The sequence below is a fragment of the Eurosta solidaginis genome, chromosome X (assembly GCF_040869045.1).
Source record: "Eurosta solidaginis isolate ZX-2024a chromosome X, ASM4086904v1, whole genome shotgun sequence".
Lineage (NCBI taxonomy): Eukaryota > Metazoa > Arthropoda > Insecta > Diptera > Tephritidae > Eurosta > Eurosta solidaginis.
The window spans coordinates 93,677,362-93,694,709 of NC_090324.1; the positions used below are offsets into that span (position 1 = coordinate 93,677,362).

The 17,348-nt window shown below is 42.4% G+C and overlaps 1 protein-coding gene and 1 pseudogene across 13 annotated transcripts in view; one reads left to right on the forward strand and one right to left on the reverse strand.

Moving 5' to 3' along the window:
• Nucleotides 1-17,348, forward strand: part of ey (eyeless) — a 2,912,801-nt gene that overhangs the window by 416,636 nt on the left and 2,478,817 nt on the right. The window lies entirely within an intron of this gene.
• Nucleotides 7,329-12,434, reverse strand: LOC137235059 (poly(A) polymerase gamma-like; annotated as a pseudogene).

Sequence of the window (17,348 nt, forward strand, 5' to 3'; positions counted from 1 at the left end):
AAAAATATTAGCCCACCAACAGCTATACAAAACCAAAACTAAAAGGTTATATTTGATATCAAAACGTGAAAAACACTGAGCAAGCGACAGCCAGCTTAAGCCATCAGCAACACCACAAGTCATCTTGCCACATCATTACCAGAACAGCAAACAGCCACAACGTAAGTGCAATATTTCTTGCCACAATTTGTTTTTTTGGTTATAAAAAATAAATAAAACCGTCTAAAAAAAATATATTCCAAGTGCCACACGCGTAAGGACTGTGATTAACCGCGAAAAGTGTGAAACATTTATTGGTGTCGAAAAGATAATTAAGTGCAAACGCGGGACATTAACGTTGTCTTAGATCCCTTGTGACTATCTGGTCTGTCCCCCCACCAGCGGTAAGGCTCTCCAGACACAGCACAAGGAAGATGTGCACATAACCTCACTTTCACAAAAAATTCACGCCATCCGATTGCGGCAAATTTCACTTTCTTTTGCGTCACTATTATATTCACTAATTTCTCTAATCAATCTTTGTTACACAGTTTTGTTCTTTATTGCATAAGATTTATTTCACGGTTTCACACTTTTCGTCGAGTTTATATCAACGCGCGCACTTATTTTATAATAAAATTAAACGTTTGGCGAGTGACCCCCTTTACCTCACACAGTACACATTGGTGTTGCTCCCCCCTACTCCCTGTTTTACAGCACAAATACTCTGCAAAGTCAGACCAAATAAACAAATTAGGAGTAATAACTAAAATTTTGCGTAATTTAATAGTTGTTGGTTGGGTGATTCGAACAGGTTCATACAAATTTACATTCCTCACTCAATTTTCCACAAATTTTTCAACCATGAACATGGATTCCTACATTAGATTGGCCGATCGAATAATCGAATTCGAGGCCGATTTTAATGATATCAATGCGGCTCTGCACACTGTACACACTCTTTCAATACAGCAAAAAGAGTTGCAAGCCAAGTGGGAAAAAGCAGAGAACGCCCTAGAAGAGTTGCTTGGCTCTGACACGCTCGACGCAGAGAAAATTGCAGCGGTCAAGATCAAGCATAAAGCGGCATATGCCGTATTCTTGCGATGCATGTCGAACATGGCTGAACTTCAAGCCAAATTGAAGGAGGAAAAAGATAGGGCAATCAAACCTGAGGGAGAACGCGCGCGCGAACACAGTATCCGCCTGCCAGCTTGCGATACTAAGGTATTCAAGGGCGACTACCTATCTTGGCCAACGTTTCGTGACCTGTTCACGGCCATCTATAAAAATAACAGTCGCTTAAGCCCGGTAGAAAAGTTATTCCACCTTAACCAAAAAACGCAAGGTGAGGCAAAGGACATTGTCAAGAAATGTCCTTTGACAAATGAAGGCTTCGAAACAGCCTGGAAAAACCTATGTGAGAGATACGAGAATAAACAGATTCTCGTGAACTCTCAACTACAAATTTTATTTAATCTAAAAAAGATAAATATCGAGTGCGTCAGCTCAATCAAAACCTTACAGCGCGACATAAATGATTGTTTGGCATCCTTAAAAACACATCAGATCGATCTTTCAAATTGGGATGCGATTATTACCTATTTATGTTCGACAAAATTACCTGAAAATACGTTGGCTCTATGGGAGCAGAGCATTGACCATAAAACGGACATATCCAAGTGGGAGGATATGGACAAATTCTTGTCAAATCGTTTTCAGACACTTGAAACCGTGTCTGGTTTTACAGGGAATGCCACTTCTAAAGTGCAAAAGTCAAACACGTCGCGCCAGTCGACAGAAACCCCTACAAAAAGACTTGGCGCTTTTAAAAGAAAAGTAACCAAGCAAACAACAAAATCAATGTGTAAAATGTGCAAATCTACGGAGCACAGATTACGCAACTGTTCACGTTTTTGCGATTTAAACCCGGTAGAAAGGATTAGATTCGTCAAATCGACAAATGGCTGCTTGAATTGTTTATCCCCACGACACACAGTGACGAGTTGCACCAGTTCGTAAACTGTTCCAAATGCCACTCTCGTTACCACACGCTCCTGCATGCGGACACACTTCAGCAACCGGCGGTGCGAAATCCCTTCAAAGATGCGGATAATGCCCCATCAACTTCGGCAAAGGCAAGGAAAAGACAGGAATCGGGACAGCCTCCTTCCTCTGCGAATCAGAATGTCAAATCCTGCCATGCCAATTCCAGCACAGGCGTGCTATTAGGAACTGCTCGCGTACGCATTCACCATAATGGTACCGACTTCTCCGTGCGGGCATTAATTGATTCTGGGTCTGAATGTTCCTTTATAACTGAAAGACTGAAACGCAGAATCAATTTGCCAGCGAGGAAAATGCATGCCCATGTTTCAGGCATCACAAATGCGGTGTCAGCTCAGATGAAAGAAGCATCCAACATCGAATTACGTTCACCAGTGGATCCCTGCTTCAGCCTGACTACACCCGTACTAGTTCTAGCGAAACTCACTGGGAATCTTCCATCCTGCCATAACAACGCAATGACTATGCAGGCATTCCCAGACTTGGTTTTGGCAGACAAGAGGTTCTACGTCAACGAAGACGTAGACCTCATACTTGGCGGAGACATATATCCCCAAATTATAATGAGCGGTATAAAAAAGAATGTGTTAAACACACTCTTAGCCCAAGAGACAGTGTTCGGTTGGATACTAACCGGTCGTATCGAATCACCGAATCCAACGAAGAGCATTATGTCTTTCTACAACGAGGTTGCGTTAGACAACCAACTCAAAGCTTTCTGGGAGGTAGAAAATGTACCCAAAAATAAAATATTAAATGAGGATGAAAGGTACTGCGAACAACTATTTAAAGAAACAACGCAGCGAAGTGAGAATGGAAGGTACACCGTGTCACTACCATTCCGGCAGGATTACCCTAACAGTATTAACTTAGGACCATCCCTGAAGCGTGCATGCTCTCAATTCTTCCGGAATGAGGGGCGGCTAATAACAATTTCAGATTTAGGTAAAGAATATGTTCGAGTGTTGTCAGAATATGAAACGCTCGGACATATGAAAAAATTAAAAAAGAATATCCCATCCGACTATTCGGATCATTACTTCCTGCCCCACCACGCCGTTATTATAGCAGAAAGTACCACTACAAAGGTACGCGTAGTATTTAATGCCTCGAGCCCTACGGCAAACGGTAATAGCCTAAATGATATTCTCCTCCCAGGCCCAGTTCTACAAGCCGATTTACCCATACTAATCCTACGATGGAGACAATACCGTTTTGTCTTTAATATCGACATCGAAAAGATGTATCGTCAAATTTGGGTGAACAAAAATCACACCAAATTTCAACGCATTGTATATCGCACTTCCCCGAATGACCCTATTAGTCTCTACGAATTAAAGACGGTTACCTTCGGAGTGAATTGCGCGCCATATCTCGCTATAAGAACGCTCCTACAACTAGCAGACGACGTCTCAAGTTCACACCCTACAGCGGCTAGCATACTGCGAGAATACATGTATGTAGATGACGTGTTAGCGGGTGGACATACGATCGCATCGACCATTAAAGCCAGAGATGAAATTCGTCAAGTCCTACACTCCGCGGGTTTTCCACTTCGAAAATGGACATCCAATTCAGAGGACATTCTAAGGGACATCCCCAAAGCAGACCTCCTCAGTGAAAACTTCCTGGCCTTCGAAGATACCAGTTCAGTTAAAGCATTAGGAATTCGATGGAATGCCCTCTCCGATTTATTTTATTTTAAAGCAGGGACGCTGGACACCCCGGAAAACATTACAAAGAAAGCGATACTATCAGCAATCGCCAAACTTTTCGATCCCTTAGGATGGCTGGTACCAATGGTCATTGTGGCAAAAGTACTCGTGCAGAGTATATGGTTAGAAGGCACCGCTTGGGACGAACCAGTATCTACCAGTGCGCTGGAACGATGGAAATTCTTCACTGACTAATACCATGAAATCGATAAAATCAGGATACCTAGATTGGCCACCAGGAACCGACATCGGGATCCATGGATTTTGTGACGCATCCGAGAAGGCTTATGCAGCAGCCGTTTACATGCGCGTGAAAACGGATAATGACATCTGGACAAACCTGCTGCTAGCAAAAACCCGAGTAGCCCCAGTGAAAACTCTTTCTCTTCCGCGCTTGGAACTTTGAGGAGCCGTGCTGTTAGCGGAAATCACCGAATCAATTTTCAGGAACTTTAAATTGGGACCAGTGAGAGTTCACCTTTGGACGGATTCAACTATCGTCCTCGCATGGATAAGGAAACCGCCTTGTTCCTGGTCCACTTTCGTCGCACATCGGATCACCAAGATCATCGACATGGTCGGAAATAAGGACTGGTTGCACGTAAATTCAGAATAAAACCCAGCAGATTTAGATAGCAGAGGATTACCTGCGTTTGAGTTGGTCAAAAATTCGTTGTGGTGGCAGGGACCTTCTTGGCTGCAAGAAGACACTTCCCAATGGCCAGCACAAGAAAGTGACTACATCACCTCCGTAGAGGAAAAGAGGGTGAAGACCTGCGCAACAACAACAGTAAATACTACCGATGTTCTCCAACGCTTTTCAGACCTACCTAGGGCTTTACGGGTGCTCTCATACGTTATGAGGTTCTACCGAAGAACTCACCCCAAAACAAAAAAGTCATTTCAGGTCGAGTCACCTTTAATCTCTTCTGATGAGATCAAATCAGTAACCCAACTCTTAATTAAAATATATCAGAAACAACATTATAGTTCCGAATATAATGATCTAAAGGCCGGAAAACCAATTGCAGGGAAAAGTGCAATACTCTCACTTAATCCCTACCTAGACCAACATGGCATCATTCGGGTAGGAGGGCGACTCGGGGCGTGAAAGGACTTAGCTTTTTCTGAACGCCACCCAATCCTCCTCCCATACAACTGCCGTTTATCCCGTCTGACAGTCCTAATGTTTCATCAACAAAGTCTGCATGGGGAAAACCAACTCATGTTGCGTCTGATACGCACCCAATACTGGATACCTAACATCAAAACCATGATTAGGGCAACAATTCACAATTGCAAAGTTTGCACTATACACCGAAAGCGTGCTCAGACCCAACTTATGGGTATTCTCCCTCGCAAACGCACGACCTTCAGCCGTGCATTCACGAATACTGGAGTCAACTTCGCCGGACCCTTCGACATTAAAATTTACCGCGGCAGAGGGTGTCGACTATCCAAAGGCTATGTCTGCCTTTTCGTGTGGTTTTCGACACGAGCAATTCATCTGGAGGCCACTAATGACCTCAGCACACCATCATTTCTAGCGGCATTTGCCCGTTTCATATCTAGGCGCGGATGCCCGAAAGATATGTACTCCGACAATGGTACGAACTTTGTCGGAGCGTCACGATCCTTACGATCAGAATTGAAGACCTTCATCTCACAAGCGCGAGAGAACGCTGTCTCGAAGTACAGCCACCAGTCACTCACGTGGCATTTCATCCCTGCGGGCGCTCCCCATATGGGAGGGCTGTGGGAGGCTGGAGTGAAAAGCTTCAAAAGCCATTTCAAAAAGATAGCCTCACCACACAAATTCACCTTCGAGGAATTCCATACCCTCTTGTGCCGCATCGAGGCATGCCTGAACTCGCGGCCGCTCAGCCCGGCGTCCAATGACCCGACGGACCTAGAGCCGCTCACCCCAGGATATTTCCTCACTGGCAGCCATCTACTGGCTCCGCCGGAGCCGGATGCTAGTGAGAGCTCTGCCTCGATGATCAATCGGTGGCAGAAACTCAAAGCCCTCCATAACACTTTCTGCAAGCGATGGAAAACCGAATATCTATCCGAACTTCAAAAACGAGTGAAGTGGAAGCATCCCAGACAGAATATAAAAGTGGGAGATCTCGCTGTTCTCAAAGAGGACAACTTATCTCCCAACGAATGGAGGTTAGGTCGAGTTGTCAACGTACACCCCGGCGAAGATGACCGAGTACGCGTAGTCGACCTCAAAACCGAGAAGGGTCAAGTCAGACGACCTTTAGTCAAACTGATCCTTCTTCCACCGGAAGATACGGATTGCGAGAAGGCGACGAGCTCCTAACAATCCCTCCGTTCCTCCATATCCCTCCCTTCAAAAGAAAATCAAACCCGGCTCTCGTTCACCCGAAACGAGGCCAAACAACAACCCTAATGCAGTTCCCCCATCTGCCACAAAACACTTATTTTTTCCTTTTTCTTACGAAAATCCCCAAATTTACTCGCTCGCCCCGAGCGAGGACACCAGAAATATTCCCACTCACTCGTTCTCCCATAACGAGGATACCAGAACAACCCTAATACAGACCCACAATCTGCCACAGAACCTAAAGGCTTTCAGCCCATCATCTTTAAATTTCCAACAAATCAAACCCAAAGTCACTCGCTCACCCAGAGCGAGGACACCAGAAAACCCTCCCATTCACTCGTTATCCCATAACGAGGACACTAGAAAGCCTACCGCAGAAGGGCGAACCGATCTGCCATAGACAACCTTTGCACTCGTTGGCGCGCAACGAGGCCCATCGCAAACCTAACGCAGATCCATGATCTGCCACATAATGCATCTGCACTCGGCGAACAGAATTTATGAAAATTCATCCCATCACCCAAAATATTTTGTTAAAAAAAACTGGTAAAGAAAAAATGCATGCACAATTGTACAAAAACTTTCTTCTACTCATAAATTTTGAGCTTTCCAATGAAAAAATCGAAAACTTAGCAAAACCAAAAACTTTTGTGGAAAAAACTGGCAACAAATTATAAAACAGGTTAAAATGCAAACCTAGACGCTTATACATATCGGACTAGGTGAGCATCTACATTAGTAGTAATTCAAGTTCTAAACTCACCCTATTTTTGTTCATTGATAGTTGCGTGTTGTGACTGAATGTGTACCTCGTTACAGTGCACCACCAGATAAATTGGGTACTTCCGGATCCATGATCTCATCAATTTTCATTGGTTTCCTAACGTCCGCAAGGAATTGTGGAGGCATCTAAGCGTCGCGTATTTTGCAAGGAAGCTAATGACACCTAATTTTATTGGAAAGGGAATATGAAGTTTTCCATCGCACAGATTCATTTATGTGAATACTTTTATATCGTCTATGAAAGCTCAAACCACATATAAAACGTTTTCCACGGGCCTTAATACCAAAAAGTGGAAATAATCCCATTGCCCGGTAGTAAGCCGACAGTCTTGGAGGCGATTTGATAAAATCACTTAAAAACTCAAAGAATACAACAACCAGAACAGATGGTCGGAACTTTCACCTACGATATATATTTTAGACTACAAATTATACTAACCGGAAGCTATTGTGCTTGACCTTGACATACGTGTACGTGAATCACTCCACATGCGTGAAATGTCCTCTGTTTGCGATTCACTGACACGATCCCTTTTAGTCGTACCATCTTTCTGTTGCTGTGCTACAGATAATTCGGTCGACAAACGTTTACGATTAGCTAAAACTGCGTTATTAAAATTGGTGTTGTTCCCTGGACGTGCGTTCACGCTTCAAAAAGTCCGTATCTAAATACTGTGACAGTGCTTTACGCTTTACATGCCGCGCCTCAATATTCATTCCGTGCTTCAGCATTTTTATGTTTACCCCATGTTGTATGACGTGTTCTGTGAAATTTTGAATACTCTCGGTCAGGCCTACATTCAAGTTCTCTGTACGCTCAAATTCCAAACCCATAAACCACATCGAACAAAAGTTGGATGAACTTATGGGTGCACTACCATCACCGCTTGATTGATTTTTATCATCATCATTGGCGCTGTTGTTGTGTGTGCCGACAACAGCTGTTTTCTTATAATCAAAACATGTAGGATTTACATGTGCCAATGCAATGTGTTGATTACGTTCTAAATTACCAACCAACAAACGTATTTTTGACTCCACTAAGCCGCACCATTCGAGCTGGTCGTCGCCTTTTTGCGATGTAACTAAAAGTCCAATAAAGTGACGATATTTGTAAAAGAAACTAGGGGCGTCAAATAGTCGATCCCATGTCCCCCGTCCGAGCATAATCTCATCAGTTGTAATCATACCTCGATTAAATTCATTAAGTATTACTTTCTTGGGTGATTCCGACACATTGAAAGTGGACTTTTGTTCAGGATATGCCGGTGTTATAATTGGCATAAGATGATAACGATTCGAGGCATTAACATTCTTAAATGTTATGAGTATTTATGTACAGCATTAAGTAGAAATTTTGATGCGATGAAATTCTGATGTGTGTAAATTGAAGGTTTTCCGAATCCCAGCGTTCGATTGTGTGATCACCATCCAAATCTCGCCTCACACTCAAAGCTAAGCGAGTCTTACCAAATATACCTATGATTTGCGTTATCGCTATGAATTAAAATTATTAGCTGATAAATTCTTTACTCAACTTCGCCATCTTATATAGTATTTCATACATATTTTCGATCCTCACAATCAAACAGTGGGAATTCTATTGCTTCTCTTTAGTTACTTGTAGAGTTAAATGTTTTCCTTTTTAAAAATGTGTATAACTTTGTTTTAAATTAATAGAAATTAGAATCTCTCCAAGCTTTAATTAAGCTCACCTCACGATCATCAGCGTGTGTTCAATATTTCTCGGATACTTCAATCACCTTGACGGCAGTGTGTACTAGTGGCTTCTCTATGATTTGTGTGTATACGAGCGCTGCTGCGATACCGCCCATAATTGGACCTGTCCAGTAGACCCAGTGTGCATCCCAATTGTGTACAGCAAAGGCTGTACCGAGTGTACGCGCTGGACTCATGCTTGCCCCGGTATAAAGAATTGTGCCTAAATGACCGAGGGTGACAGAGAGACCGATGGCGAGTGACTCAGTGAAACGGGAATCTGGTTTATTGGCATCACAAGCACCAAAAACTGTGAGCACCAAGACCAAGCCCAAAAAGAATTCAATACCTAGGCCTTGTAGTTCAGTAATATTAGGCGCCAGATGTGTATGACCTAAGCCACCGTAATACGCCTCATCTAAGAGTGTACGAATAGCCGCTGTACCGGCGCAGGAACCCAGACATTGGAATATTATATAAAAAACGGCACCGCCGCTGGGATCCCAAACCGGAAATCTTAAATTGACACTGTCGGGATGCTTCAGCAGCACTGGATTTGGCCACATCCAACGCGAGAATACCAAAAGGAATTTATGCACTAAAGTGGAGGCTTTTGCATTTAGATACAGTTGGCATGTGCGCCCTACCAACATAGCCCACGTTACACCACCAAAGTAACCCAACCAATTAGAGTAAATGCCATGTTTTTTCGCCCAAAACTCAATAGCACAGTCAACTCTGGAGTACGGCCCAAAATTAACATAACATTACCACCCTGACCTAGAGCTTTAGATGAAGCCGGAAATTGTGTCTAACGTATATTTGGTAGCAATTTTTGCATTCGGCCATGCGATGGTGCAATTTATGTATTCAAAGCTGGCACCAACAAACAAGGAAAAAGTGCCCAGTATGGCTCGGGTATAGTGCCGCTGCCCTCGCGTATTTCTAACAATAGCGAGAACATTTGAAAAAAAACAACATAAGGCATAAATTCCAATATGTTTTGTTGCAATATGCCTTGGAAAACAGGAAATCCTGCTTCTTCAAGGGAACTAACCGCTGCTAGCTCTGGTTTGCACAAGATTTTTAGTGCCAGTGATAGCGCTTCAAAGAGGTAGTGAATAAAATGCAGTTTTGTGCACAGCATATAATACCCATAGAAAAACCTGCAAAGAAAAAGAAAAAAAATCCATTAATAGCTACATAAATGGGCATCGCAAAGGTGTGACAACTGCCGGCGCGGCCGACGCCGCAGTTGGAGCACCCCTTTTGCGATGCCGGTAACCTAGAAAACAAAAAAGGAACGAAACACAAAACCAAGAATTCCATGGATTACGCCAACCGCCTGCATCCATCACCAGTAACCTGAAAATAAAAATATTATTAATTAATAACTTAAAATAAAAGAATACACCAAATGAACAAATCTTAAAATTCACTTACTATTTGCCTCCTCCAGTAGCCATGCATCTTACTCCAAGCGCCGTAGTCAAAGAATTGAAGGAACGAAGAAAAATCATTAGATTTTTTTACCGTTTCTTTCAATTCATCGGAATTTTACATTCTATACACGGGCGTGTATGAATGTTCATTTGGTTTGTCTTTTGCCGTTGGCATATTTGTAACCAACGTATGTACATATGTATGTATGTATGCCTACTTGGTTCGGCATATCATATTGGTGCTGCATCAAGTGACGCACACTGATACCGAAAGCCGCAAAAGGAACCAAATCGGGATCGGCTTTTTGACCCGGGCAGTCCCAAAACATAGTTACGCACAAAAAAAATAAAGGCAAGCACCTCCTTAAAAAATTAATTGCTCTCATTTACAAACAAAACAAAAAAAATTTTTTTTTTCTTTTTGATTTTTTTTTGCCGTCGGTACTGCCTGCTTTTTGGCGGGGGTAGGACTTGTTGTTTTTCAACAACAAAAAGTCATTATAAGGGCTCGCTGCAAAAACAATCCGAGTCCCGAAATTAAAGAACGGACACGACAAAGTCCCGAAATGGGAAAAAGTCAACTGTTTCTAACGGCCTAGTGTGCTACTGCCCCAGTGACCCAGTTTTTTTTTCAAGGGCAAGCAAATACATATATGTATATATATACTCGCACGCCACAAATTCACCATACCAGCTGTCAGCTGGCCAATAAATACACAACAGGGTTCCATGACACATTTAGCATAATGGTACGTGCAGATAGAACGCGTCGTGGAGAAAGCATTGCCAATCTGCATGCAAGCACCGGCAGTTGGTACACTTTTGAATTTAATTACGATTTGCGCTATTCGCCATGAGTCATCGCACAAAATTAAATGCATAAGTTCGTCGGCCTCTACGCTCCGCTTAAGTTCGCTTTATGCATCTCTTTTAACATACGTTTTGTAATAAAACACCTCCGTTTCACCCAGCCAACCTCACGGTCACTCGCCCTGGCACCTCAAAAGATGCCACACCTCTTCCAACAAAACAGGCAGTCGCCCCGAGAGCGATACGATACATTAGACGCTGGAACGGAGACCTCTTCGTCCAGCCCAGAAAAACCTAAACAAAAAAATGCGAGTCTGGAACGGAGACTTCGGCCTCTTCGTCCAACCAAACAAAAACAATGCGAATCTGGAACGGAGACCTCGGCCTCTCCGTCCAACAAAAAAAAAAATTTTTTTTTCTGCCAGTCTGGAACGGAGACCTCGGCCTCTTCGTCCAGCACTATTGACCTTCTACGTCATATCACTTATGGATTATATATATATCTAAGAATTATGTATAACCAAAGGCAAGAAATATTCACTTTCCTCCACTTCTAATGTTTATTTTTATCCTAGCTTAGATGGCATGCTGCGCAAGTCGGGCAAGACTCCCGGCCACCCGCGACGCTGGCGAAATACGCGATTTTAGGTTAAGTTTAGTCTTAATGCAAACGTTTTTTTTTCTCGTTGCTTTTCAGCGGTCGGAGATCGGTGGGGGTAAAAACGATGTTGCGTATCGCAAGGGAGGCCGGCATGTTTAGGCAGGATGCCTAACTTTTCCGCATCTGATTGCGATCCCCCCAATGCAACTCCTCAAATCGATACTCGATACTCGACTTAATTTATAACCCACACCATCACCGCCACATGCATATGCATGCATGTACATGCACGTGTATGTGTGTTTTTTGTCAGCACTCATGCATATGCATGTCGGGGTTGATGTGTGGGTGCCTTTCCCTCCAAAACGGAGGATTTTGCGGGTCAACGGTTGTAGCTTGCTATACAACCGGTCTCTTGGATTCTAACAGCCAACGCGTACACATCTGCCGCCAACGATCTCTGCCGTTTATCAAAGGTAATATTATTTCCTGTATATTTAATATCTACCAATAAAAATCACAGCTATTATAACGAGAAATCTCGTCTTCTCTTATTTATTTTCAAACAAACCCGTTCTTTGAGATCGACCCGGTGCGCCCACCTCTCGCAAGGATCAGATGCACCCCGGCCGAACATTTGAAGTCCTTTTACGTAATGGAAAACCAGCTGAACTCTAAACCCCGGAAATTTCATCTCTTGCTCTGATCGCAGATGCAATAGTATACCCTCCCGAAAGAACGTCGTCGACATACATATTTTTCCGTACAATATTTGAGCCGATTGGATGAGATTTTCCGAAATCATCAGCCAGTTTAAGTAAAGCCCTTATTGCTAGATAAGGAGCACAATTAATACCAAATGTCACTGTTTTGAGCTCATAGAGACTGATTTGGTCATCTGGACTTGAGCGAAAAACTATCCTTTGGTATCTTGTATGATTATCATCTACTAGGATTTGCATATACATCTTCTCAATATCGCTATTGAAGACGTATCTGAAAAGTCGCCAGCGAAGAATTAATGTTGGTAGATCAGCCTGAAGCACAGGACCAGGAAGAAGAACATCGTTCAGGTTCTTTAAGGCCACTTTTTTGAAGTGGCTTTTAAAGCTTTTCACTCCCGCTTCCCATAGTCCTCCCATGTGTGGAGCTCTTTTTGTGGGCTCGGTGTTTTCTTCTATAGGTTTTGCTATGAAGTAAAACTGATAGGAAAGAGCATTCCACCTAATACCGAGCGCCTTTACAATACTTGAATCTTCAAATTCTAAGAAATCTACGCTCAGAAGATGAGCTTTGGGAATACCCTGTAATATTTCACTGGAATTTGAAGTCCATTTTCGTAATGGAAAACCAGCTGAACTTAAAACCCCGGTCCTTCTTGGCTCCAAGAAGAGAAGGAAAAATGGCCAACACAAGATTTGGGTTTTAACACGAATATTGAAGAAAAACGCGTACAAGCTCATGCAACCGCATTTTCAAGCAATATTAATGATATTCTCGATAGGTTTTCAAATCTTAAGCTTATTAAAGCTACAACAACCCGTTTAATAAAACTTGCTCAGAAGCAATATTACGGATCAGAAATTTCAAGTTTGCAATCCAAAACACCAATTGGATCTAAAAGCGAAACACTTTCGCTCACCCCATACCTTGATGAAGACGAAGTAGTGAAAACGGGTGGACGACTTGGTGCTTCCAAAGATACTACCGAATCTAAACGCCATCCCATAATACTTCCGTACAATTGTAGGTTTACACGTCTTTATGTTCAGTTTGTCCATGAAATGTCTCTCCATGGTGAAAACCAATTAATGCTGCGCATCATTAGAACGCAATACTGGATACCAAAAGTTAAGACCATGATACGATCCGTAATTCATAATTGTAAGATCTGCACGATCTTCAAGAAACGATCTCAAAATCAGCTCATGGGAATTCTACCCCAAGAACGCACCACCTTTTCGCGTGCATTTACCAATACAGGGGTAGATTTCGCAGGGCCTTTCGATATTAAGAGTTACAGTGGGCGCGGGTGTCGTACCTCAAAGGGTTACGTTTGTCTGTTCGTTTGCTTTTCTACTAAGGCCATACATTTAGAAACCACTAGTGATTTGAGCACTTCCTCATTTCTAGCCGATCTTTCAAGATTCGTAGCTAGACGAGAATGTCCAAGAAACATTTATTCGGACAATGGAACAAACTTTTTCGGTGCATCACGTGCATTAAAAACTGAATTTAAGGAATTTCTTGCCGATGCAAGAAACCAAACCCTGTCAAAATATTCCCATCAGGCATTAAATTGGCATTTCATACCAGCAAGAGCTCCACACATGGGAGGACTATGGGAAGCGGGAGTGAAAAGTTTTAAAAGCCACTTCAAAAAAGTGGCCTTAAACAACAAATTCACTTTTGAGGAATTTAACACATTGTTATGTAGAATTGAGTCGTGTCTCAATTTTCGCCCTCTTAGCCCCGCTTCAAATGAACCATCTGACTTTGAGCCTCTAACACCAGGACACTTTCTGATTGGAGGACACCTATTAGCACCAGCGGAAATCAGCGTTGATGAAAATACTGCCTCAATAGTCAATCGCTGGCAGAAATTCAAGGCATTACATCAAAACTTCTGCAGAAGATGGAAATCAGAATATCTTTCGGAACTACAGAAACGGATAAAATGGAAGCATCCTAAATCAAATATGCAAGTCGGAGATATGGTGGTTATACGGGAAGACAATCTTCTTCCCAACGAATGGAGATTGGGGCGTGTGATAAGGTTACCCCCTGGTTCAGACAACCGGGTGCGCGTTGTGGACATAAGAACTGAAAGGAGGCAAGTAACAAGACCACTTGTCAAAATAATACTACTACCACCCTATACCGCGGAAACCGAAAACAAGTCAGATCTTAATCTTCAGCAGCAACGCTACAATTGGAGTTACAAAATCTCCACACAACATCAAAACTTCTCCTAACCAAAACGAAGCAACTTCAACAAACTCACAGTGGAAACAAAAATTTCTTTTTTTGATGCAGCCTAATGTTACATATGTACATGTACATGCTTGCGCACATGGGTGGTGATTTTCATTTATAAAAGCAACAATATTTTGCTACCGTTTATGAACACATTTTATTATTAAATTTTCATATTTTTTTTATGCGTTTTTACACACTCAATAAGTGAGGTTGTCAGGTAGTCGCCACCGAAAACATGTGCGCAGGCATATACACAATGACTATGTGCATTGGACTGCATGGAATCATGGAAAAAAAAAATTCGGGTCAGCTTAAGCAATCAAAAAAAAGTTCGTGGTTTCGCAAACCACATACCTATTAAATAATGAAATTTCCCTCAAATAAATATTTTCCTTGTTCTTTCGCCTAGTGCATTATATATAGGGGTCCTCACATAAACATAATTTTTTTATTTTTGTTACGAAGAAACGAAAAAAAGGATAGTACAATGGCAAAGGCAACGTTACTTAAATTAAACAAAGCGCTGCCAATTCCATTGTATACACCCGTTTTTATCAAAATAAAAATAAAAACAAAAATAAAATAAATAAGTACACCCTTATATAATGCACGGAACATAGCACAATTCCTTTTTACTTTTCGAAGTAAAAAGTTTAAATACAAAACAAAGAACAAAAAATTTTCTAAAAAAAAAAAACAGAGGAGAAACTTCGGATTGCTCGGTTCACCCTAATGCAACATATTGCAATTAAGTTTTTGCTTTTCGAAGCAGAAGCCAACACAAAAAAAAAAAACACTTAAAAAAAAAAATGTTTCTCTCACAATAAAAAAAAAAGCCTGCACACCCTACTACATATGTATGTTGTCACTCCACGATCGCATGACTTTATTGCGGATCGTTGCAAAAAACAAAAAAAACCACAATCACACACTTTTCACTATGCTAGTTACTCTGCTTTGGTGGAGGTTTTTTTTGCTTGACCTTTCATAGGTCTTCATTATCATATCTTTTTTCCTCTCTTTTTTAGTTGCAATATATATACACATATGTATATTTTGTTCCACTAAAACACTTCACTAACAACAAATTAACGACGGAAAGGTTAAATGCCCGCGATTTACATTACTCGCCCGCACACGCACTAATTAAAATTACAATTTTAAGAAGGAATTCACTCCCGCACTTTTTTTTTTTTTCTTTTCGTTTCATTAATTAATCCGGAACTGAAGTTAGTGAAACCTTCAATATATCAATATTGCAAACCATCGATTCACTAGAACGGTAGCATAAGGGTGTTGACACATCATCAATTATCCGTAAGGCTACATGCGTCACAGATGGAAAAGCATGACGTAGACATTTATTTTTGAGAAACTAGTTAGTAATCAAAAATAAATGCTATAAATGCTGGGAAATATATAAATGAGACATTGTTTTAGAAAATCTTTCCTGTTAATGTTTGGTTTGGCGTTGTTTCTGTCTTGGGGGTCCGAACAAACAAACAATATCAGCAAAACAAATGAATATCAATTATTCTACAATACGATACATCCATAGCGGATTTATATATCACCAGTTTTACCCTGCTTATACCAACAACCCCTTATAAGGTGGACCATACAATTACCTTGTCAGAATTGCTCGCCAACCGAAATACGCTCGCTACGTCGATGAGTCGATGAAATTAGAACAACTCATTTTCCTTTTCAGAAAAAAGACGCGATTCACTGCAATTCGCAAAACATCTGAGGCTAAGGGGTTCTCTCTGGCCTGCCGCTTATGCGAAAAGAAGCACCCACTTAGGGTGTGTCCGATATTCCGCGATAGTACGCCGGAAAGAAGGTGGTATTTCGTAATCAAAAAACGCTATTGCACCAACTGCCTATCCTCTTTGCATAGTGCAGCACACTGCACACATGAGGGGAGGTGCAAGAAGTGCGAAGACGACCACCACACCATGCTGCACATTGAGGACGTGCAGGAGACGACGCGGCGGCAACACAATCCCTGGAGACGCAGCAGGCCACAAAGAACCACCGAGGAAAGCGACACCCTCTCCATAATTGCATCCGAGGTCGAAACAGAGTCCACTGGAGCGGAAACGTCCGCTTTCCGCGCGGAGGTCTCACGTGGAGTGGAATCATCGGCATTCCACTCACCTTCTACGAGCGGATTGGAAATGAAAACTTTCCAACCGCGCCGTTTTCGACCCATGCTTCGACATGAGGTGATCGCGAGCAGATTGGAAATGCAAATTTTCCAACCGCAGAAGAATAGCTACCAAGGGAAAAGCAAAAGGAATCGACGCAAGCAGCAAGCGCATCACAGTCGCGCCGTAAGGAGAGTGGAATCACCTGCATTCCACCTCCATCCAACGAGTGCCTTGCGGGCTGGGACGGTTGTCAGCCCACGTGCGCCGCCACAGCTGATCCAGTGCCTCACGTCGGTTGCACCTACGGCCGTTGTTAAGATTGAGTCGGGTGGGCGCTTGCACCTGGTTCGAGCTATACTCGATCCATGCGCTGCAAAGTCCATCATCGCGGAAGAGCTCATCCGCCCACTCGGCCTTGATGTGACGATTCTGGGGGATCGGCGTGGGTGCGGTTCTACGTCGCCACCCCAGTCCAATTGGTGCTCGGTGCCGACGTGGTCCCAAAGGTTATGCTGGGCGCCATACCAGCCGGAACTTTGGGGCCCCTGTTGGCACAGAACACCATCTTTGGCTGGGTATTGTCTGGCGCCTGTTAAATTGGCTTTATATATGTCAATTTAAATTTATTATTTTTCATATTTTTATCGAAGAGTAATTACATACTTTTTTATATATGTATACTTACATACTTATACATAAAATGGATATTTAAATATTTTTCATACTTGGTTTTTGAAACCTTGGAATCAT